This window comes from Leucoraja erinacea, chromosome 3 (assembly GCF_028641065.1).
Source record: "Leucoraja erinacea ecotype New England chromosome 3, Leri_hhj_1, whole genome shotgun sequence".
Classification (NCBI taxonomy): domain Eukaryota; kingdom Metazoa; phylum Chordata; class Chondrichthyes; order Rajiformes; family Rajidae; genus Leucoraja; species Leucoraja erinaceus.
Genome location: NC_073379.1, coordinates 106,175,377 through 106,201,763, shown reverse-complemented (window position 1 = coordinate 106,201,763; position 26,387 = coordinate 106,175,377).

Genomic DNA, 26,387 nt, shown 5'->3' with positions numbered 1-26,387 from the left:
CAGCTTCCATCCAATGTCATAACTTAAATAACTAATAAAATTTAGATTTAGATACCCCGAGAACATGGTTTGCAAAACGAACATTAAAACAGTAAAACAGTAAAACAGTCAAAACAGACTAAAGTGCAGATGTGTCTTGCGACGTGATTGTCCGAGGGAGACAGTCCGTGGGGGTGGGGTGGCACTCAGCAGGGCAGGTTCAGAGCTGCTATAGCTCTGGGAATGAAGCTGTTCCTGAGTCTGGAGGTTCGGGTGTAGAAGGCCTTGTAACGTCTGCCGGAGGGAAGTAGTTCGAACAGTCCATTGCCACCTGTATTGAAATCCAGTTAAAAATGTGGTGCCCAAACAGATCATATGAAACATTAGGGAGTCTAGGATCAGAGGGCATAGCTTCAGAATAAAAGGATTGAGGAGGAATTTATCCAGTCAGAGGGTGGTGAATCTATGGAATTCATTGCCACAGATGGCTGTGGAGGCCTAGCCATTGGGTATTTTGAATTCGGAGATTGACAGATTCTTGATTAATAAGGGTGTCAAGGGATACGGGGAGAAGGCAGGAGAATGGGGTTGAGAGGGAAAGATAGAACAGAATGATTAAATGGGGGAGTAGACTCAATGGATCGAATGGCCTACTTTTTCTCCAATGCCTTGTGAACATATGAACCAATTGTGTTCAATGATTTGTACGTGATTTTCTACTCTGTTAGTTTGTAGGATTTCCACTTTATGACAAATAACTCATTTGAAGGATTGTGTCCTTGGTGGGTACATGAATTCATGGTCATTTTTAAAGAATGCAGAAATTCACACAAAAAAATCTGATAAAAGTGCACAAATCAAAATGTTAAATATATAAAGAAAGTGTGAGGCTTGTGGAGAGTCTTAAGTCACGACTGCTGATGTGGGTGGGGGTAGGGGGGAGAATTATTTTCAGGTGTTCTATAGGTCTGATCTGGATGATTTCTTGGTAACTATAGGAGATAGTGGAGATAGAATCAGACAGGACCATGCTAAGATTTAGACAATAGACAATAGGTGCAGGAGTAGGCCATTTTCCCCTTCGAGCCAGCACCGCCATTCAATGTGATCATGGCTGATCATCCCCAATCAGTATCCCGTTCCTGCCTTCTCCCCATACCCCCTGACTCCACTATTTTTAAGAGCCCTATCTAGCTCTCTCTTGAAAGCATCCAGAGAACCTGCCTCCACCGCCCTCTGAGGCAGAGAATTCCACAGCCTCGCCACTCTCTGTGAGAAAAAGTGTTTCCTCGTCTCGGTGCTAAATGGCTTACTCCTTATTCTTAAACTGTGGCCCCTGGTTCTGGACCCCCAACATCGGGAACATGTTTCCTGCCTCTAGAGTGTCCAAGCCCTTAACAATCTTATATGCTTCAATGAGATCCCCTCTCATCCTTCTAAACTCCAGAGTGTACAAGCCCAGCTGCTCCATTCTCTCAGCATCTGACGGTCCCGCCATATGAAAACCAATGTGAGAATTATAAAACAAGGCTTTGATTAAGACCTTTAAGGGTCCATCAGGAGGATACTTCCTGTCTGAGAATGTATGCTAAATATTTTTCCAATCCCATGTCAGAATAGTCTGGTGTTTAATCCCAGATGTTATTATCACATAGAAAGAAACCTTGAACTAGTATCTGAGCTCATGCCGTATTAATCAAATTTTCTTAAAAGCTGCCAATAAAATCATAACTACAAGGTGTTTGTACACTGTAGTATTGGATCAGAGATGGAAGTGTTGTTTTAAAGAACAAAAACCTTGTAGAGAAATTTGAAAATGCTGTATAATTTTGCACATCAATCATTTTGTTGAAAAATTGAAACAAGCTGTTTTATGCATTTAAATTACACTCGCGAGTAATTTCATTCCTTTGTGGTTTTCAACTTCAGCAGGGGTTCTCCTGACCATCTATGGTAAACTCAGCAGAAGCACCGTGTAAATCTTCGAGAAAGACTGGCACGATTTCATTGTGATAGAGCAGCCATTAAGAAATTAACATGCAGAAACTCAGTCCCCTGTTTCAGTTAGGCCATTGAGAGTAATGCAATATGGAGCATCAGTGAACATATGAGCCACAATGGACATTTGTGTCCCTGGGAGATGCTAGAAAATAGATCATATCAATTCAAACCCATGTTATTCAAGTCTCTCTGATCTTCATTCCCGTTCAGTTTAGTTTAGAGATACGGTGTGGAAAACAGACCCTTTGGCCCACCAAGCCAATGCCGTCCAGTGACTTATGCCCCTGTCCCACTTAGGAAACCTGAACGGAAACCTCTGGAGACTTTGTGCCCCACCCAAGGTTTCCGTGCGGTTCCCAGAGGTTTTTGCCAGTCTCCCTACCTGCTTCCACTACCTGCAACCTCCGGCAACCACCTGCAACCTCCGGGAACCGCACGGAAACCTTGGGTGAGGCGCAAAGTCTCCAGAGGTTTCCATTCAGGTTTCCGAAGTGGGACAGGGGCAGGGATCATTTACAATATTTAGCGAAGCCAAATTAACCTACAAACCTGTACATCTTTGGAATGTGGGAGAATGCCGGAGCACGCAGGTAAAACCCACGTGGTCGCTCGCGGGGAGAACGTACAAACTCAATACAGTTGCGCTACGGTGCTGCCCTTTAAACAACACTTTCAATTTACTTTAACATGCCTTGGGGTGGCACGGTGGTAGAGTTGCTGCCTTGCAGCGCTTTCAGCATCATAGTCCCGCGTTTGATCCCGACTACTGGTGCTGCCTGTACGGATTTTGTACGTTCTCTCCGAGTCCGCGTGGGTTTTCTCTGAGATCTTTGGTTTCATCCCACACTCCAAAGATGTACATGTTTGTAGGTTAATTGGTGTTAATATGCAGGGATCGCTGGTCGGGTCGACACGGACTCTGTGGGCCGAAGGGCCTGTTTCCATGCTAGAGTTTCCATCTCTAAGGTAAACTAAACTAAACATTACATAGAACATAGAACATAGAAAATAGAAAATAGGTGCAGGAGTAGGCCATTCGGCCCTTCGAGCCTGCACCGCCATTCAATATGATCATGGCTGATCATCCAACTCAGTATCCCGTACCTACCTTCTCTCCATACCCCCTGATTCCCTTAGCCACAAGGGCCACATCTAACTCCCGCTTAAATATAGCCAATGAACTGGCCTCAACTACCTTCTGTGGCAGAGAATTCCACAGATTCACCACTCTCTGTATGAAAAATGTTTTTCTCATCTCTGTCCTAAAATATTTCCCCCTTATCCTTAAACTGTGTGTGACCCCTTGTTCTGGACTTCCCCAACATCGGGAACAATCTTCCTGCATCTAGCCTGTCAAACCCCTTAAGAATTTTGTAAGTTTCTATAAGATCCCCCCTCAACCTTCTAAATTCTAGCGAGTACAAGCCGATCTATCCAGTGTTTCTTCATATGAAAGTCCTGACATCCCAGGAATCAGTCTGGTGAACCTTCTCTGTACTCCCTCTATGGCAAGTCCATTATTAGGAGACCAAAACTGTATGCAATACTCCAGCTGTGGTACACACACAGTCTGGAATATCTATGTAGCCATGAATTAAAGTAGTTTGCCAAATACCCCTCAGATTTTGAGATGGTGACCAGAAGACATTTTAGCCTAGGGGTGGAGGCAGATATGATGGCAACATTTAAGGGGCACAAATGCAGGATATGGTGGGATATGAATTACCTGCAGTCAGAAGAGATTAGTTTAACTGTGTCATGTGCAGCATGAACGTTGTGAGCCAAGGGCCTGTGTTGTTCTGTTTCATGTTTAGGAAAGAACTGCAGATGCTAGTTTAAATCTGAAGAAGTGTCTCGACCCAAAACGCCACTGATTCCTTCCCTCCAGAGATGCTGAGCATTTTGTGTCTACCTGTACCGTGTTTCATGTTCTACTGATTTAAATGAAAATCTGAACAAAAAAACTCGAGGTCGGAATTCTGAAATAAAAACCGAAAATGCTAGAGAACCAGTAAATCAGTCAGCCTCTGTGGAAAGGGAAACAATGAACACCTTGGGTGAGAGCCCTTCATCGGAACTGAGAGAGAGAAACATGTTTGTCGAGGTGGGGAGCAATGAATGGAATGAAGGGAGTTTCACCGATAGAGTGTTTTTGATTTAAATCACCGTATTAGTGCAGACTTGTTATTTCGATGTTTCTCACGTCGGGCCTTGCATGTTCGTTGGATATGATATAAAAATGTTTGGTTTACAGTTTAAATTAACATGAAGCAAGTAGGCGTTTAGTAACAGTCCATCTGAGCAGAAAACAATTATGCAACAACCATAATAAAGCAGTTATTGACCAAATGGTTAACATTGAAATTAACATAAAATTGAAAAAGGATAAGCATGACCTTTGTCTTAGATGAATGGAACTAAACATAAAATGCAACGTTTCTCTTGCGTACATGGTATGAAATGTTTAAAAAATAATAATTATTGCTGGAACGGCAATATGGTCTGTTACTTATCTAATCTAAATGCTCTTTTAGATTCCACGACAAATAAACATTCCAAACAAATAGATCTTTAAATGTAGTTGGCCAGCATAAATAATATGAATGATAGAATATTTATTTGTATTAGTAAATAATTGCTAAAATTAGCTTAGGTAACCAGAATATACATTTACAGTATTACTTTGGTAAACAATTAAATGATCAGAATTAAGGCAGGATTCATGCTATTGTATTGAAGGTTTCATTATATGCTATCATAATCTTGAGGGTAATTGTGCATGAAAATGCTCTTTGAACCTATCCTTATGCTGAATATATTTTTACCTTTGAACAAGAAAATTGTTCGAAACCTTTGAAACAAGAAAAATAACCAGGTTTATTTTTTCAGCTTTCGAATATCCATCTACTTTGACATTAGTATTCTTGCACAGTGTTAACCTCAATGAAAAACTGCACACATTGAAATCTTACTGCAAATCTCTCCAAGTCTGCACACTGATAAAATATAAAATGAATGAATGGTTGTTTCAAAACAACGTGGCAACTCCCTTTTTTGCTGTGCAATCGTTCAGGATATTACACCCCTTTTTAAATCAGGGTCTCCTGTCCTCTTGCAGAGTGCTTTGGGTTGATTTATTAGTATATGCTGATCCCCTTTTCTGCAACATCTTCTAACAGTACTGGAACAGCTGTTGAGGGACTCTGAGCATATTGAGGCTGCTCAGTGACATGGACTAACTGCACTCTCCCTCGAAGCTTTTTTTTTAAAAAACAATTCAGTATAATTAGTGTACACTTCTATTTGCATTTCAATACTGTAGATTGGACATGGATTTCTTTAGTACTCACACATTTGTTATTCACTAGTGCGGTAAGCAGTAGCTGCTTGTAGACAGCAAGAGGTCCGCGGGGAATATAGAATTCCCAACGGCCTCCTAGTTAGTAGTGTTCCCTCTTTTGGCCGAGGAACAAATGCTCTGGGGTTTTAGAAGCCCCCTGCTAGTGAGCGGTCCCTTGCTCATAATCAAAAAGTGATGGATCAGAATGTTCAACCTGCCTATAAAATGATACCTTCATTGTTAATGTCCCTTGCTTATAAATTAATTAACACACAGCCAAGATGTCTGCATAGTGGTAAATTATTTCTTCTTTTTTTGTGCATTGCCTTTCCGGCTAGACTTCATTTAAAATGATGCAAGAGTGACAATCAGGTACCTTGTGAGAATTCCAGGCTCCAGTATAATTGTTAATGTTGCAGATATTTTTGGTGATAACAAAATGTTGTATTATTTTTGCGGCATAAAAACAATATAGCACCAATGGGATGTCAGGACTGTCTTATGAAGAAAGACTGGATAGACTTGGTTTATACTCTCTAGAATTTAGGAGATTGAGAGGGGATCTTATAGAAACTTACAAAATTCTTAAGGGGTTGGACAGGCTAGATGCAGGAAGATTGCTCCCGATGTTAGGGAAGTCCAGGACAAGGGGTCACAGCTTAAGGATAAAGGGGAAATCCTTTAAAACCGAGATGAGAAGAACTTTTTTCACGCAGAGAGTGGTGAATCTCTGGAACTCTCTGCCACAGGGGGTAGTTGAGGCCAGTTCATTGGCTGTATTTAAGAGGGAGTTAGATGTGGCCCTTGTGGCCAAGGGGATCAGAGGGTATGGAGAGAAGGCAGGTACGGGATACTGAGTTGGATGATCAGCCATGATCATATTAAATGGCGGTGCAGGCTCGAAGGGCCGAATGGCCTCTACTCCTGCACCTAATTTCTATGTTTCTATGTTAATAACTTTAAAAAAACATGTCATAGGAGCATTATCTATCAGAACTTAACACCAAGCATATAGATATTAGGGCAGCTGATGGCCAAGAGCTTGGTCAAAGAGGAAGTCACTTTTTTAAGGGACCTATTGAAGAAGCTAGAAAATATAAAGAAGGCTGGAGGTTTCTGAAAAGAATTCCAAATAAGCTGTTCAAACTATGACCACTGATAGTGGAGGAATAAAATGTAGGATGTTCAAGAAGGAACTGCAGATGCTGTAAAATCGCAGGTAGACAAAGTTGCTGGAGAAACTCAGCGGGTGCGGCAGCATCTATGGAGCGAAGGAAATGGTCAACGTTTCGGGTCAAAACCCTTCTGTAGGGCCAGTTTTGGAAAAGCGGAGATTTCTTTAAGGTTTTTTCAGCTGGAGGAGATTGCAAAGGCAGAATTGAACAGGCCCATGGAGAGATTTGAAAAAGGGCAATAATAAATTAACACGAGGTTTTGATTAACAAAATGTTATTATGTTCCAATGTTCCAAATCTTCCCACCATTTACAATCTCATAAATCAAGCTAGGATGGCACAGTGGCGCAGCAGTAGAGTTGCTGCCTTACAGCGCCGGAGACCCGGGTTCGATCCTGACACGGGTGGTGTCTGTCTGGAGTTTGTACATTTTCCCCATAGATTTTTTTCCGGGTGCTCCGGTTTCTTCCCAAATTCCAAAGGTGTGCAGGTTTGTAGGTTAATTGGCTTCTGTAAATTGTCCCTAGTGTGTAGGATAGAACGAGTGGATGGGTGATCATTGGTCAGCATCGACTCGGTTTCCACACTGCATCTCTAAACAAAGCACACACAAAGCAAAAACATGCAAACGAGCATTAATTATTACATTCAATCTATTTTAGATAAAGGGCTTGTGGCACATTGAATTAGACCCCAGAAACATGGAAACAAAATATATTCAGAATTGATCGATTTCTTTATGTTGAATGTCAACTGGAGCATCTAACATTTGCCATTTTTAGAAGAATGAGGCAGCATAAAATTCATTTATCTTTCATTCAATTATTAAGGCAGGTCTTTCATTATTATGTTCAAAGCTCACAATTTATTGTTACTCGTTTGCTTAACGACACTTGGTGCCAATAATTAATGCTGCCGATGTCAGCTGACAATATGATTTAAAGCTTTGATTTTGGTGCTGCATTTTTTTTAACTTACTTCCCTGACCCACTGACGATGAGACCATCTCACATGAGCATAAGTGGACAAAGTAGCTAAAGGGAAGGGAAAGAAAAATAATCCCAGTTGTTTTTTAAATCTCCTATGAAAATGGCAAATGAAAGTTTTAAGAGGAATGGAAATGGGGCAGATTTCTTTGCAAATGTGAAAATGTAATAATATTGGTTGCATAGTTTGAAGTCGAGAAAGATAACAAAATCTCAATCTGCCTGTCCCTTATTTTATTCTTCCATGTATTCCAAGCTTAAAGCTAGAAGCTCTAAACCAATAATTAATAATGGTGAACACTGAGCTTTAGAAATATATCACTTTAAATAAAGGACCCAACCAGAAAATAATTGTGATGTAGGCTGAACAAACCTTGGCAAACATTATTTTCCATTCTTTGCAGATAAGGTCATGTTCTAAATAGACTCATGGGGATTTAATGCAGGTTCTAAGTTAAAAGAGGCTTGAAGTAAATGGATAAAAATGCTGATTAATGATATGCTATGGTTCTCTTCTCACAATGCCTTTTTTTCATTTGTATTCCTTATTTAAAGAATGCTTTCATCTTATACGGGTGAACAATGCAGTTCTTGACAATGAAAGAAAAAACAAGTTAGCTTTCTTTAGGAATACCACATTAAACTGAAAGTCATTTTTTTCTCTACAACTGGAGTCAGATGTTAGCTTTCCTCCTTCATATCTCCTATTATTTAGTTGCTTCTTTCTACCCAAGAACAGTTATGAAATATCTGTGATTTTTCATATCTGCATTCCTAACGGACTCAACGAGGATGCATGGAAATTAGACCTACAAATGAATGGAACAGAGACAGAAAGCACAGCAGAAAAGCACAGGGGAAAAAATGGGGCAAAGAGATAGATCACCCTAGTATTGTACATGGCTTCAGTAAGATGTTTCCATAAGAGAGAGTTATTACTATGCTCACTTTATCCACATTATGCTTAATCTTCCACAACAGGATGCAGGTAAAACAATCGTTATTGCAGTTTTGGCAAATGCATATTCCTCTAAACTTAAAATATGGTGCTTTTGCTATGTTACCTAATGTACCTATGTTACCAGTTACTAGAGGTTAGACAAGTCAATAAATATTCCGGCAACAATGGGCCCCAAAAGCGTTTTCCTCTTGCCCAATGTAAGAAACAAAGTAGCTCCTTGGCAAAATAGTGGTCTTTGCAGTAGTAAAATCATGTTCAAAAGAGCCTCTTAGGATTCTGAAGTAGGTTCTAAGTAAAGAGGCTTGATACCACAAGTTAAAACTGATTAAGTAATGGTTTTCTCCACAAGGCCTTTTTTCAGACCAGTTCCCTCTAACAATCTTCATCTTATAAGTACGGGAAACTGCCAGATTCTTGACAGTTATAAAAGACCAGATTCCAGCCCTATTATAACATTAGTGTTGAAAGCTTTCTTTACAACTGGAGTCAGATGTTAGCTTTCCTCCTTCTCCTATTATTTAGTTGCTTCTTTCTACCCAAGAACAGTTATGAAATATCTGTGATTTTTCATATCTGCATTCCTAACGGACTCAACGAGGATGCATGAAAATTAGACCTACAAATGAATGGAACAGAGACAGAAAGCACAGCAGAAAAGCACAGGGGAAAAAATGGGGCAAAGAGATAGATCACCCTAGTATTGTACATGGCTTCAGTAAGATGTTTCCATAAGAGAGAGTTATTACTATGCTCACTTTATCCACATTATGCTTAATCTTCCACAACAGGATGCAGGTAAAACAATCGTTATTGCAGTTTTGGCAAATGCATATTCCTCTAAACTTAAAATATGGTGCTTTTGCTATGTTACCTAATGTACCTATGTTACCAGTTACTAGAGGTTAGACAAGTCAATAAATATCTGGCCCTGGGCCGATAAATCCCCAGGGCCAGATAGGCTGCATCCCAGAGTACTTAAGGAAGTAGCTCCAGAAATAGTGGATGCATTAGTAATAATCTTTCAAAACTCTTTAGATTCTGGAGTAGTTCCTGAAGATTGGCGGGTAGCAAACGTAACCCCACTTTTTAAGAAGGGAGGGAGAGAGAAAATGGGGAATTACAGACCAGTTAGTCTAACATCGGTAGTGGGGAAACTGCTAGAGTCAGTTATTAAAGATGGGATAGCAGCACATTTGGAAAGTGGTGAAATCATTGGACAAAGTCAGCATGGATTTATGAAAGGTAAATCATGTCTGACGAATCTTATAGAATTTTTTGAGGATGTAACTAGTAGCGTGGATAGGGGAGAACCAGTGGATGTGGTATATCTGGACTTCCAGAAGGCTTTCGACAAGGTCCCACATAAGAGATTAGTATACAAACATAAAGCACAAGGCATTGGGGGTTCAGTATTGATGTGGATAGAGAACTGGCTGGCAAACAGGAAGCAAATAGTAGGAGTAAACGGGTCCTTTTCACAATGGCAGGCAGTGACTAGAGGGGTACCGCAAGGCTCAGTGCTGGGACCCCAGCTATTTACAATATATATTAATGATCTGGATGAGGGAATTGAAGGCAATATCTCCAAGTTTGCGGATGACACTAAGCTGGGAGGCAGTGTTAGCTGTGAGGAGGATGCTAGGAGACTGCAAGGTGACTTGGATAGGCTGGGTGAGTGGGCAAATGTTTGGCAGATGCAGTATAATGTGGATAAATGTGAGATTATCCATTTTGGTGGCAAAAACGGGAAAGCAGACTATTATCAAATGGTGGCCGATTGGGAAAGGGGGAGATGCAGCGAGACCTGGGTGTCATGGTACACCAGTCATTGAAGGTAGGCATGCAGTTGCAGCAGGCAGTAAAGAAAGCGAATGGTATGTTAGCTTTCATTGCAAAAGGATTTGAGTATAGGAGCAGGGAGATTCTACTGCAGTTGTACAGGGTCTTGGTGAGACCACACCTTGCCATAGAGGGAGTGCAGAGACGGTTCACCAGACTGATTCCTGGGATGGCAGGACTGTCTTATGAAGAAAGACTGGATAGACTTGGTTTATACTCTCTAGAATTTAAGAGATTGAGAGGGGATCTTATAGAAACTTACAAAATTCTTAAGGGGTTGGACAGGCTAGATGCAGGAAGATTGTTCCCGATGTTAGGGAAGTCCAGGACAAGGGGTCACAGCTTAAGGATAAGGGGGAAATCCTTTAAAACCGAGATGAGAAAAACGTTTTTCACACAGAGAGTGGTGAATCTCTGGAACTCTCTGCCACAGAGGGTAGTTGAGGCCAGTTCATTGGCTATATTTAAGAGGGAGTTAGATGTGGCCCTTGTGGCTAAGGGGATCAGGGGGTATGGAGAGAAGGCAGGTACGGGATACTGAGTTGGATGATCAGCCATGATCATATTGAATGGCGGTGCAGGCTCGAAGGGCCGAATGGCCTACTCCTGCACCTAATTTCTATGTTTCTATGTTTCTATGTTTCAATATTCATATCGTTGGGTTGTATTGGATTGGATTGGATTCAATTTTATTGTCATTGCATTTTTCAGTGCAACAAAATGGTTTAGCCTGCAGTCATAACATAGAATAAATAATAAAACAAACACTCAACACAGTTTAAAGTCCCAAAGTAATTGTCTCTTCCCTCCTTACTCTCCCTCTGCGCCGAGGCAATCCAAGCCTCCGCGACCCCGCCGGATGATGGTGTGCAAGTCCCGCGGCTGAATCCGAGCTCCGCAAACGGGCCGGTTCAAACTCCGCGGCCCGGGGCGGTCGAAGCTGCCGAAACTGCCGCCCTCCAGTCCAGCCGATGCAGCTGTAGTTGCGGGAGCTCCGGCAAAAACAGTAAACTGTCCCAGATCTTTGTGTTTGGCATCACTCTGACAATGGAGGAGGCCTATGACACGAAGGTCAATGTGGGAATGGGAGACAATAGACAGGTGCAGGAGTAGGCCATTTGGCTCTTAGAGCCAGCACCGCCATTCAATATGATCATGGCTGATCATCCCCAATCAGTACCCCATTCCTGCCTTCTCCCCATATCCCCTGGCGGCTATTTTAAAGAGCTCTCTCTTGAAAGCATCCAGAGAACCTGCCTCCACCGCCCTCTGAGGCAGAGAGTTAAAGTATTTAACAAGCCGGAGATCACCTAGGCCAAGATGGACTGAGCAGAGGTGTTCAGCAAAGTGATCACCTAGTCTGTGTTTGGTCTTTTTAGGAATCCACACCTGGAACTGTGGATGCATTTGATGAAGTTGGAGGAGGTACAAGTGATCTCCCCTTCCCATTCCAAGAATAACCTTTCTGCCCTGGGCATCCTCTGCTGTCAGAGTGAGGACAAACACAGCTCCAGATGTTTGTGGAATATAGACACAAAACGTTGGAATAACTCAGCGGGTCTGACAGCATCTCTGGAGTAAAGGAATAGGTGATGTTTCTGGACATAATTTACATAAACATCCATCACATCGCTGTGATGGAAGGCCAAAAAAACTTATCTCTCCACTGCACTCCCCCCTCCCCCCCCCGATGTCAGAGTCAAAGTCAAAGCCCCCGGCTGGCGATGGCGATTGTCCCGCAGCCATTAAGCCATGCCGGGTGGTGCAAGGTCGCACACCGGGTTCTTGATGTTGGAGCCCCCGGCAGGCACTTGCAGAGTCCCGCGGCCATTCCAAGCCGCACGGGGCGGTGCTGTAAGGCCCCGCTCCAGGAGCTCTTCGACCCCGCAACTCGGGCGGGAGAAGTCGCCGTTGCGGGAGCCCTGAAAAGCGGTCTCCCTCTAGGGACCCACAGGCTCCCAGTGCCGCCGTCCGCCAGACCCGCAGTTGCAGCCTCCGAATCTCCGGAGGTCGGGCCGCAGCAGCAGCCGCGCTCCACCACCGCTCCACCCGCTCCGGACTCGGCCAGCTCCGCGATGGTGAGGTGAGTCGTCGGCACCAGAGCCCCCGGTCTTCTCCTGTTGGAGGCCGCTCCTCGTTGCAGCCCCAACGACAACGGAGACCCGACAAAGAAAAGGTCGGGTCTCCCGTGCAGGGAGAGATTAAAAGTTACCCCACCCCCACCCCCCCCCCTCCCCCACCCCAATAAAATAACAAAAACTACATAAAAACATAGACAAAAAATAAAATAAAAACGCAGACGGGCTGCAGAGGCCGCTGCTGACGAGAGTCGCACCGCCTCTTTCGTCACTGTTAATCCAAACTTTCTTTCCTTCTCTTTATTTTAATTTACGCTTGATTTAGTATTTGTCTCAAATGCAGATCTGTGATAACATTTTTCACCCTCCACTTTGAATGAAACTCCCCACATCCATCGAATGATATCTGTGGGTGGATTCCCAGTGTTTTGAAATTGGCTGCTGTCAGGCATTCATTTAAATAGATACTTAATATTTTGCAGTCGTCATCAACATGTCCGTACCCACTAATCACATTACTAAGGCAATAGACAATAGACAATAGGTGCAAGAGTAGGCCACTCGACCCTTCGAGCCGGCACCGCCATTCAATGTGATCATGGCTGATCATCCCCAATCAGTACCCCGCTCCTGCCTTCTTCCCATATCCCCTAACTCAGCCATCTTTAAGAGCCCTATCTAGCTCTCTCTTGAGAGTATCCAGAGAACTGCCCCCCTCCCCGCCCTCTGAGGCAGAGAATTCCACAAACTCACAACTCTCTGTGTGAAAAAGTGCTTCCTCATCTCCGTTCTAAATGGCTTACCCCTTATTCTTAAACTGTAGCCTCTGGTTCTGGACTCCCCCAACATCGGGAACATGTTTCCTGCCTCTAACGTGTCCAAACCCTTAATAGTCTTATATGTTTCAATAAGATCTCCTCTCATCCTTCTAAATTCCAAGTGTACAAGCCTAGCTGCTCCATTCTCTCAGCATATGACAGTCCCGCCATCCCGGGAATTAACCTTGTGAACCTACGTTGCACTCTCTCAATAGCAAGAATGTCCTTCCTCAAATTTGGAGACCTAAACTGCACACAAGAATCCAGGTGTGGTCTCACTAGGGCCCTGTACAACTTCAGAAGGACCTCTTCGCTCCTATGATCAACTCCTCCTGTTAGGAAGGCCAACATTCCATTCGCTTTCTTCACTGCCTGCTGTACCTGCATGCTTACTTTCATAGACTGATGTACAAGGATCCCCAGATCCCATGGTACTTCACCTTTTCCCAACTTGACACCATTTAGATAATAATCTGCCTTCCTGTTTTTGCTACCAAAGTGGATCACCTCGCATGTTTCCACGTTAAACTGCATCTGCCATGCTTCTGCCCACTCCCCCAACCTGTCCAAGTCACCCTGCATTCTCATAGCGTCCTCCTCACAGTTCACACTGCCATCCAGCTTTGTGTCATCTGCAAGTTTGCCAATGTTACTTTGAATCCCTTCATCCAAATTATTGATGTATATTGTAAATAGCTGTGGTCCCAGCACCGAGCCTTGTGGTACCCCACTAGTCACTGCCTTAACTCAGCAGGACAGGGAGCATCTTTGGAGACAAGGAATGGGTGATGTTTCGGGTCGAGACCCAGTCAGTCGGAACATGGGTCTCGACCCGTAACATCACCCATTCCTTCTCTCCAGATATGTTAACAATGTGTTATGTTTAGAGACACAGCATAGAAACAGGCCCTTCGGTCCATTGAGGCCACACTGACTATCACTAATCCGTTCACGCCAGTTCTACGCTATCTCACTTTTGCATCCACTCCCTATGTACAAGTGGCGATTTACAGAAGCCAATTAACCTACAAACCCGCAGGTCTTTGGGATATGGGAAGAAACCAGAGCACCCGGATGAAACCAATGCGGTCACGAGGAAAACGTGCTCCGAAGGTTAGGATCTACCAGCTGCGTCACGGTGCCATCCTGAACGGTGCCACCATTATTCATAGTCCAATATGTTTTAAAAGATTAATAACAATTAGGTTCTATTAGCGATGGAGAATTTGTTGAGCCATTAACACTGACAAGTTTCATTCAATAAAGAGTGACATTATTATCGTGTGGTACTATTATAATACAAAACTTAAATATCTCATGTTCGTGCAGAAAGATTTAAATCTCTTTTCTAGAGAGAGAAAGTCAAACCCACAGACAGTAACAAAAATAGAATATGCTGGAAACCATCAACAAGTCAGGCCGCCTTTGTGAAAGTGAAACTTTTTCAAGTCTGGAATCCTTCATCAAAAATGGGAAAGATAGAAAAATAAGTGCCAGAAGGGTGCCTGGTCTGCTGCTTTAGCATGTCCCCTTCCATAGAGGCTATCTGGTGACATGAGCAACTACAGAGACTAGAATCTGGAGCAGAACACCCTGCTGGGGAAATTCAGCAGCACAGTGGAGCAGTGGTAGATTTGCTGCTTTACAGTGCCAGAGACCCGGGTTCGATCCTGACTACGGGTGCTGTCTGTAAGGAGTTTGTATGTTCTCCCTGTGACCTGCGTGGGTTTTCTCCGAGATCTTTGGATTCCTCCCACACTCCAAAGACGTACAGGTTTATAGGTTGATTGGCTTGGTATAAAATGTAAATTGTCCCTAGTGTAGGGTAGTGTGAATGTGTGGGGATCTTTGATCGGTACTCTCGGCGGACCTAAGGACCTGTTTCTGTCTGTACTTTTAAACTAAAGTAAACAACTGTGGAGGGAATGGACAGACAAAGTTTTGGGTCAGGACCTTTCTTCAGAGGCTGTCTAGGCTATTGAATGTTTCCAGATTTTTTTTCTGTCTTTGTTTCAGATATTTAGCATCTGCAGTTTTTTTGACTACTGGATTTGGCATTACACTACACAAGTGCAAACATCTTGATATTATTTATACAGTGGGAATTGCCCAGAATATTGGCATTATTGCAATTGAAAAACCTGGGCAAATATTTTGGCTGTTTGAATATTTTCCTCATTTATAATCTTTCTGATTGAATAGTTAAGGAGTTATTTAACGTGCTCATTCCGCACACACAATGGGAACAATGCTCACTTGCAATGAAACAATAGGAAGAGAAGACAAATATATTGAATTGCATGGAAAATGATTTATATGTGAAGGCATAACATCAGGTTCAGGAACTTAAGACTGAGGTGAGAAAAAAACTTTTTCACCCAGAGAGTTGTGAATTTATGGAATTCCCTGCCACAGAGGGCAGTGGAGGCCAAGTCACTGGATGGATTTAAGAGGGTTAGATAGAGCTCTAGGGGCTAGTGGAGTCAAGGGATATGGGGAGAAGGTAGGCACGTGTTATTGATAGGGGACAATCAGCCATGATCATATTGAATGGCGGTGCTGGATCGAAGGGCCGAATAGCCTCCTCCTGCACCTTTTTTCTATGTTTCTATGTTTCTATGTAACTTCAGTGATTTCTATAAAGTGCAGAAAGGACATGACATTCCACATACCAGGCAGTTAGTCTAAAGTACATTTTGGAACTTATGCGTTTGCTGGTTTACCCAATCGTTACCAGAAACAACCAGGTATTTATAACACATCAGTCAATGCCAGAACTTGACAAATATAACAGAACATTTTCCCCAAAAGTATAGGCGCTGTTCCAGAAGTGCAAATATTGTGCGGAAGAAGCAAAACTGTTATTTTCATACTTTTCAATAGTAACACCCTCGAAAATGCATTAAGAAAATATCTGCAATTATTTACTAAACCGAGTTGATCCAAAACATAGGATTTTTTTTTCCTGATGCTAAGTGTAGTATCAAGCTTAACACAAGTGATTATGCATAGATGAATCCCATTTCTGGAAATGCTCCCTTATTAGGTGAAATATCTAAAAGAGTGAGTAACCTTTAGGCATGTGACATTTCATGGCTCCTTACTACATACCTTTATCATTTTAAAAACATTTTTGTTAATTTTTAATATAAACCATTTATATCTAATTGAATTTGAACTTGAAACTTTGGACAATGATTTATATTGGCACAATGCCTTGTTATAAACACTTTTTGCAGACAATGTCAACTTTTTTATGCACATTGGGAAAAAAGATTGCTGGAATATGCAAGACACACACATTTCCAGTGATGCACATGCATCATCGTGGCAAGTAGGACAAGCAGATGGTGGAAAATAGCAAGTCTAAAGTGCCCTAATTTCATTTAAACTTAGCACTTAGAGATACAACATGGGGACAGGCCCTTCCACTATGCCGCCAATCGATTATCCATTCATACTAGTCCTTTGTCATCCACCCCCTACATGCACAATTTGCAGCAGCTAATTAACCTACAAACCCGCACATCTTTGGGATGTGGGAGGAAACCGTCTTTGGGATGTGGGAGCAACCAGGGGAACCCCACGTGGTCACAGGAAGAGCGTGCAGACTCCCCACAGACAGCACCCAAGGTCAGGATCAAACCAAGGTCTGGAGCTGTTTGGCAGCAGCTCTACCAAGTGCATTATTGGGCCACAAACCGTAACATTTTGGTATCATGGAGAGTGCAGGGATGGAATTGTACATCCATTAATAACCAAAAATTATACAATAGTCTCATCTGCAGGTTACGTATTATTCATCCAGAACATAATTTTGACTTTGTTCCCTTAATCCTTCACTTCTTCTATAGCTGAAGACTGGCCTTGTGCTTACATAATGATGACTAGGTATGATACGATTATTCTTTATTTAGAACCCTGGACTACACAAACAATAACATTGATAAATATACATATTGCCACGTATTTCAGAAATGTCCTGATGCATTGTACAAAGTGCTGGACTAACTCAGCGGGCCAGGCAGCATCTATGGAGGGAATGGATAGGTGACGCTTTAGGCCCAGACCCTTCTTCGGACTGATGTGAGGGTGGGGGGGGGGGGGGGGGGGGGGGGGGGGGGGGGGGGGGCATAGTCCTTACAGGAAGCAGGATGGGAAGAAGTGTAGTCCAGATAGCCAGATAGTCTACATGTCAGCTGCTCTACATTGGTGAGACCAAGCGTAGGCTTGGCAATCGCTTCGCCCAACACCTCCGCATGGTTCACAATCACCAACCCGATCTCCCAATGGCTCAGCACTTCAACTCACCCTCCCATTCCAAATCCGACCTTTCTGTCCTGAGCCTCCTCCATGGCCAGAGTGAGGCCCACCGTAAATTGGAGGAGCAGCACCTCATATTTCACTTGGGCAGTTTACACCTCAGTGGTATGAACATTGACTCCTCCAATTTCAGGTAGTCCCTGCTTTCTCCTCCCCTTCCCAGCTCTCCCTCAGCCCACTGTCTCCGCCTCTTTCTTTCTTCTTCCTGCTCCCCTGCCTCCCCCCACCCTCACATCAATCTGAAGAAGGGTCTCGACCCAAAAGTCACCTATTTCCTTCACTCCCTAGATGCTGCCTCACCCGCTGAGTTTCTCCAGCATTTTTATCTACCTCCGATTTTCCAGCATCTGCAGTTCCTTCTTAAACAGTTAATTGAAGACAATTCTTTGAATCCATTTCACATTTACGCCTTCACTCTTCTTATACCATATGTTAAAATGTTTTCCTCTCAAATCAAGGACTTTCACAAGTATAGCTCAGTTGTGAAATTTTCATTTTGTTCCTCATATCGAGAGGAAAAAAAAGTTACATCTCTGGATATGAAATATCATAAAACGAGTGAAGTACTTGCTGGGTCAAACTGTGTTACAGTTTCTATGGCAACATTTGTGTTTATCCACTGCCTGTTGAATCAGCTTGACTTGTATGGTCAGAATAATGAGATGATATTTATTTGAAAATGTTATCCTTCATTAATCAGACAGAAAAGCACAATGCAAAGTAATTGGATAATGATACCTTAACCCCATACAGCTAACCACTCCAGAGGATTTAATTACGACTATGGTATATCAACACCAAGGATTCAAGCTGAAATGAGGACAGTCAGCTTATTAAAGTATGTTAAGATAAGCAAACACTTTGTATAATTGGAGGATTTTCAATCTAGAATTCCAATGTTTGGTTTGTGCATATGCAATACTTTTACACTTGACAACCAGGGCTGCAGTTTTTACAATACAATACAATACAAATTTATTGTCATTTGAGCCCCAGTGAGACTCAAACGAAATTTTGTTTCCACAGCCATACAAACAAAGACAATGTCCTACAGACATACACACAATTAAATTCACACAAACATCCATCACAGTAAACCCAGTGTGATGGAAGGCAAAGTCTTTTCTCTCCCCTGCTCTCAATTTCTCTCCCGATGTCCAAGCCCCAGGCGGGTGATGATAAGTCCCACGGCCATTTTAGGCCGCGCGTGGCGATTTACGGCCCCGCTCCCGGTCTGAAAGTACAAGGTTGGAACCCCCACGGGCATTGGTGAGTCCCACGGCCATGAAGCCGTGCCAGGCGATGTACGGTCCCGGTCCGGGTTGTTCCAACCCCGCGACACGGGCTGGAGAAGTCGCGTTGCGGGAGCTCCGGGAAGCGGTCTCTCCCCCCGGACCCGTGAGCTCCCGATGTCCCAGTTCACCGGACCTGCGGCTGTGTTGCTGGAGCCTCCGAGCCCCAGGAGTCGCGTTGCAGCAGTGAGTCACCACTGCTCCCCACGCTCCGAGGCCGGCCAGCCCCACGATGGTGAGTAGTCCGCAGCTCCGCAGTCTCCCGAGCCCCCGGGTCATTCAGGTTGGAGGCCGCTCCACGGTGCTAGGCCCCAACGACAACGGAGACCCAACAGGGAAAAGGTCGGGTCTCCCGGACAGGGAAGAGATTTAAACAGTTTCCCCCTCCCCCCCGCCCCCCACATATACACATTTAAAAACACTATTAAAAAACACCAAACACTACATTTAACTAGACAAAAAATAAAAAAAAAAGACAGACTGTAGGGGCCGCTGCAACGGGTGAGTCGCGCCGCCAACTGTAGGTTCTATTTTTGCTTATATCTGTATCTGCAAACCCATTCCTTTTGATGGTTACCTACGACTTAGAATGGACAGTTGTATTTAACTGTGGAAAATATCATTCCACGTATCTAATAAATATTAACTTGACCATTTTGGTGGCAAAAACGGGAAAGCAGACTATTATCTAAATGGTGGCCGATTGGGAAAGGGGGAGATGCAGCGAGACCTGGGTGTCATGGTACACCAGTCATTGAAGGTAGGCATGCAGGTGCAGCAGGCAGTAAAGAAAGCGACGGTATGTTAGCTTTCATTGCAAAAGGATTTGAGTATAGGAGCAGGGAGGTTCTACTGCAGTTGTACAGGGTCTTGGTGAGACCACACCTGGAGTATTGCGTACAGTTTTGGTCTCCAAATCTGAGGAAGGACATTATTGCCATAGAGGGAGTGCAGAGACGGATCACCAGACTGATTCCTGGGATGTCAGGACTGTCTTATGAAGAAAGACTGGATAGACTTGGTTTATACTCTCTAGAATTTAGGAGATTGAGAGGGGATCTTATAGAAACTTACAAAATTCTTAAGGGGTTGGACAGGCTAGATGCAGGAAGATTTTTCCCGATGTTAGGGAAGTCCAGGACAAGGGGTCACAGCTTAAGGATAAGGGGGAAATCCTTTAAAACCGAGATGAGAAGAACTTTTTTCACACAGAGAGTGGTGAATCTCTGGAACTCTCTGCCACAGAGGGTAGTTGAGGCCAGTTCATTGGCTATATTTAAGAGGGAGTTAGATGTGGCCCTTGTGGCTAAGGGGATCAGGGGGTATGGAGAGAAGGCAGGTACGGGATACTGAGTTGGATGATCAGCCATGATCATATTGAATGGCGGTGCAGGCTCGAAGGGCCGAATGGCCTACTCCTGCACCTAATTTCTATGTTTCTGTTTTCTATGTTGAAAAATGTCTCAAATGCATAAAATGAATGTAATTAATTAAAAATCTCACCCGGTGTAGCTCACAAGTAATTTGAAGTCTGGAACATTGTAATATTGCATGTTCTGTTAAGATTATTCATCGTTAAATAAGAAAATTATATTTTAATTTTGTTTTATCCTTCTCAAAGTCTTTTATATTTCCTTGTCAATTTTATTTACCGATTCTTGCATTGTTTTTGTTTTGTACCTAATTGAACATTGTAAATAATTGTGACCATTAAGAAGTTACTTCGGTAGAGATATTTGGAGATATAATTGCTTGACAATTTTCAGTTCCAGATCAAAGGTTTCTTTCAATTTGGAAGATGCTTTTGAAATGTTGATATCTGGCCTAATGCCTGAGGAGAACTTAAGACTTGTTATTTTCTCTTTTTGTTTAATTTGACAGATGGGATGCAAATGTTAGACTTGCCCAGATATCAGTAATTCCAGTTAGTTTAGTTTAGTTTGTTGTCATTGGTACCGAGATACAGTCGACATATTTATTATTATGTGCTATCCAATCAGTGGAACTACTACACATGATTACAATCAAGCTGTCCACATTTACAGATATAGGATAAAAGGGAAAATGTTTAGTGCACGATAAAGTAACGATAGTCCAAGTGTCCCTATAGTTGGTGATAGGATGGTTCAGTTGCCTGATAATGTCGTGGTTTACCATACTCAAATTAAAGATACGATGACACAGACATGGAGAATTCTTCAAGAAGACTTGTACGGACTCGGCACGGACTTGTAGGGCCGAGATGGCCTGTTTCCGTGCTGTAATTGTTATATGTTATATGGTTATAAGACGAGAACCCTTTAAGCCTTACACTAGGAGAGGCAAATAATCCTGCAGCCTATCTGGAAAACCAGCTGAAAAGGTGTAGAGTTGAAAATGAACAGGAAGTAACGTGTTTCTTCTATATACATTCTATATAACTTCTATAATAACAGCTGGGAAGAAATTGTCCCTGAATCTGGAGTTGTGCATGTTCACACTTCTTGTTTGATAGAAGAAGGGAGAAGAAGGAGCGTTGGGGTTGCGACTCATCCTTGATTATGCTGGTGGCCTTGCCGAAGAAGCGTGAAAAGTAAATGGAATCCATGGAAAGGAGGTTGGTTTGTGTGATGACCTGGGCTGCGTCCACCATTCTCTGCAATTTCTTGCGATCTTGGATGGACCTGGTTCCAAACCATGTTGTGATGCATCCTGATCAAATTATTCCAATGGTGCATCTGTAGAAGTCAGTGAATGTTTTTGGAGACATGCCATACTTCTTAAGCCTTTTAAGGAAGTGGAGGTGTTGGTGTGCTCTCGTGGCCATTGCTTCAACATGGCCAGTCCAGAACAAAAAGCTGGTGATATTTCACCCTAGGATCTTGAAGTTTTTAACCATCTCTACTTTGGTGGTGCCAATTTATGCCAGAGTATGAGGCGCTTACTGAAGCCGGTCACTATCTTCTTTGTCTTGCTGACGCAGAGAGAAATATTGTTGGCTTGACACCAACTTACAAGGATCTCAATCTCCTTCCCGTACTCTGTCTTGTCATTATTTGATATCCTGCCCGGTGGTATAGTCCGGGAATTTGTAAATTGAGGTGGATTTGTACCTAGCTGCACAGTCGTGGATGTATAATGAGTAAAGAAGGCGGCTGCAAACGCATCCTTGTGGAGCGCCAGTATTGTGAATTATCCGGGGTGATTTGTCACTGATTGTGGTCTGTTGGTCAGGAAGTCGACGATCCAGTTGCAGAGATGAGTGGTGCTGCAATAGTTATTTTCCATATTAAAGGTGCCAAACTGTGTGGCACAAAGGTTGTTATTTATTAACCGGAGTATAATCATCCTGTTTTTTGCTGCACTCAAAATACTTTCCCATAGAGTATATCAGTTTCACTTATACTCAGCATGTCCATTTTAAAGGTTGAAATAACATCTTATGTTCGAAGAAGCACACATTTTTCAATAAATTCATGACAAATATCTAATAGTTTGTCCGTGTGTTTAATATCTTCTGAAAATTATTATTTAAAACCATTATCTGTTCGCAAAACCAAGGGTTTGGATTGATATTTTTATCGAGAATGTAAATCACGATTATGGCACCTATGACCACATTTTAGCTGTGGTTCAGTCGGTTGCACATTTGCTTCCGAATCAGATGGTTCTTGCTTCAAATTTTACTTAAGAAACTTAAAAACAAAAATAGAGGTTGTTGTTCTACTCTAACAGCAAGGAAATGCTGCGTTGTTGGAAGGGCTACTTTTTGGTTGAGATGTATAGCTGGACCCAATTTGCTTTCTGTTAATAATAATAATAATAATAATAATAATAATAATAATAATAATAATAATAAATTTTATTTATGGGCGCCTTTCAAGAGTCTCAAGGACACCTTACAAAAATTTAGCAGGTAGAGGAAAAACATGTAAGGGGAATGAAATAAATAGTAGAGACATGACTAGTACACAAAGTAAAGACAGAATTCAATTCAAAACACAATATGAGGCAATTAATGCACAGATGAAAAAGGGAGGGGGACGTGGGGCAGAGGTGAAGAGATGGGTCTTAAGGCGGGACTGGAAGATGGTGAGGGACACGGAATTGCGGATCAGTTGGGGGAGGGAGTTCCAGAGCCTGGGAGCTGCCCTGGAGAAGGCTCTGTCCCCAAAACTGCGGAGGTTGGACTTGTGGATGGAGAGGAGACCGGCTGATGTGGATCTAAGGGACTGTGAGGGTTGGTAGGGGGAGAGGAGGTCAGTGAGATATGGGGGGGGGGGCAGATGGTGGAGGGCTTTGTAGGTGAGGATCAGGATTTTGTAGGTGATCCGGTGGGAGATGGGAAGCCAGTGAAGTTGTTTGAGGACTGGAGTGATGTGATGCCATGATTTGGTGTGGGTGATGAGTCGGGCGGCTGTGTTCTGGACCAGTTGGAGTCGGTTGATGTAGGTGGAGCTGATGCCAAGGAGAAGTGAGTTGCAATAGTCCAGTCGGGAGGAGATGAAGGCATGGACGAGTCTTTCAGCAGCGGGAGGTGTGAGAGAGGGTCTGAGTTTGGCGATGTTGTGGAGATGAAAGAAGGAGGTTTTAATGACATAGCGGATGTGAGGCTCAAGGGAGAGGGTGGAATCAAAGATCACGCCAAGGTTGCGGGCCTGGGGAGATGGGAAGACAGTGGTGCCGTCGATGGTGAGAGTGGGGTTATTGATTTTGCTGAGTGTGGCTTTGGAGCCTATGAGGAGGAATTCTGTCTTACCTGTGGTGTGCTGGCCAATAGTTTACCTATAGCTCATTTAATATCGTGTAATAGTATGAAAAAATTGCAGAGTTGTAGATATAGCCCGATCTATTCTCGTCAGGAAACATAAAAACATAGAAATATAGAAAATAGGTGCAGGAGTAGGCCATTCGGCCTTTCGAGCCAGCACCGCAATTCAATATGATCATGGCTGATCATCCAACTCAGTATTTCGTACCTGCCTTCTCTCCATACCCCCTGATCCCTTTAGCCACAAGGGCCACATCTAACTCCCTCTTAAATATAGCCAATGAACTGGCCTCAACTACCTTCTGTGGCAGAGAATTCCACAGATTCACCACTCTCTGTGTGAAAAATGGTTTTCTCATCTCGGTCCTAAAAGACTTCCCCCTTATCCTTAAACTGTGACCCGGGTTCTGAAATTCCCCAACATTGGGAACAATATTCCTGCATCTAGCCTGTTCAACCCCTTAAGAATTTTGTAAGTTTCTATAAGATCCCCCCTCAATCTTCTAAATTCTAGCGAGTAAAAGCTGAGTACAAGAAGATGGAAATGCTGGAAAATATGCATGACTAGACTCAGGAACAGTTTCTTCCTATCAAGCTTCTGAATGGTACTTCTAAAAGCTAATGTGTTTGGGAAGCAAATGCAGCTGCTGGTTTAAACAGAAGATAGACACAAAAAGCTGGAGTAACTCAGCAGGTCAGACAGCATCTCTGGTGAAAAGGAATAAATTATGTTTTGGGTCTGAAGAAGGGTCTCGACCCAAAACGTCACCTATTCCTTTTCTCCAGAGATGCTGTCTGACCCACTGAGTTGCTCCAGTGTTTTGGGTCTATCTTCACCATAAGCAATAATACACCCTGATTCAGACAATGGACATTGCGGACAATGGACTTTGCGGTCATTGGACTTTGTTTATGGAACTGATGTGTTACAATGTTGAGAACTACAGTATATTTTGCATGGTGTATCTTCCTCTTTGCTGTACCTAATGTACTTGATTTAGACTTGATTGTATTTATGCAGTATTTTCTGATGATTGGATGGCATGCAAAGCATTTATTTTAACTATATAGAAGCTGGGATGTAATGTTAAAATTGTACAGGGCATTGGTGAGACCAAATCTGGAGTATGGTGTACAATTTTGGTCGCCCAATTATAGGAAGGATGTCAACAAAATAGAGAGAGTACAGAGGAGATTTACTAGAATGTTGCCTGGGTTTCAACAACTAAGTTACAGAGAAAGGTTGAATAAGTTAGGTCTTTATTCTCTGGAGCGCAGAAGGTTAAGGGGGGACTTGATAGAGGTCTTTAAAATGATGAGATGGATAGACAGAGTTGATGTGGACCAGCTTTTCCCTTTGAGAATAGGGAAGATTCAAACAAGAGACTTCAGAATTAAGGGACAGAAGTTTAGGGGTAACATGAGGGGGAACTTCTTTACTCAGAGAATGGTAGCGGTGTGGAATGAGCTTCCAGTGGAAGTGGTGGAAGCAGGTTCGTTGGTATCATTTAAAAATAAATTGGATAGGCATATGGATGAGAAGGGAATTGAGGGTTATGGTATGAGTGCAGGCAGGTGGGACTAAGGGAAAAAAGTTGTTCGGCATGGACTTGTGGGGCCGAGATGGCCTGTTTCCGTGCTGTAATTGTTATATGGTGCTGTAATGTTGTTGAATGTGCCATTGTGGTATTGTGTAAAAGCTAAATTCAACGTCAGACATCCAGTTCCATTAAACTCATTGGAATTAAAGGTCTGAAAAATAATTCAGTATTTACAATAGAAAATGAATCACTAACCCATTACCTGGTCATTATCACAATGTTGAATGTGGTTGCTTGTTAAATTCATTTTGGCTGTCATATTTTTACATTTTAATGATGTCTAGACTTCTAAAAAGACTCCATTGCCTACAATGTTGTTTGGGATGTCAGAGGTGAATTAGCAATCTGAGTTGAGGCAGTATATCTAATTTTGCAAGGATTTATCGCAACGTTCAAGTGACTACAGATTGACCATTTTTGCTTAGTAGCTTTCCTTTATATTGAATCATAGTCATAGAAACATGGAAAATAGGTGCAGGAGTAGGCCATTCGGCCCTTTGAGCCTGCACCGCCATTCAATATGATCATGGCTGATCATCCAACAGTATCCTGTACCTGCCTTCTCTCCATACCGCCTGATCCCTTTAGCCACAAGGGCCACATCTAACTCCCTCTTAAATATAGCCAATGAACTGGCCTCAACTACCTTCTGTGGCACAGAATTCCACAGATTCACCACTCTCTGTATGAAAAATGTTTTTCTCATCTCAGTCCTAAAAGATTTCCCCCTTATCCTTAAACTGTGACCCCTTGTCCTGGACTTCCCCAACATCGGGAACAATCTTCCTGCATCAAGCCTGTCCAACGCGTTAAGAATTTGGAAAGTTTCAATAAGATCCCCCCTCAATCCTCTAAATTCTAGTTAGTACAAGCCAAGTCTATCCAGTCTTTCTTCATATGAAAGTCCTGACATCCCAGGAATCAGTCTAGTGAACCTTCTCTGTACTCCCTCTATGGCAAGAGTGGAATGAACACATCACAAAAGAGGTTACAGACCATCAAGCCAATACCAGTCCCCTATAGAGCAGGAGTAGCATAGCCTACATGATTCCTCTGTGATTCCTGCTGCTCTCTTGCTCATCAACCATGTTCTGACCCAAACTCACCATCACAGCCACATGTGTTTCCTCAGTATTTGCCGGCACTGCAGTCTTGTGCCACTTAGCTTCCAGCTCTGTTTCCAGGCCTTCGAACCAGGATCGAACGTACCTACACCACATCCATCTCTGCTCACAACCGTTCTC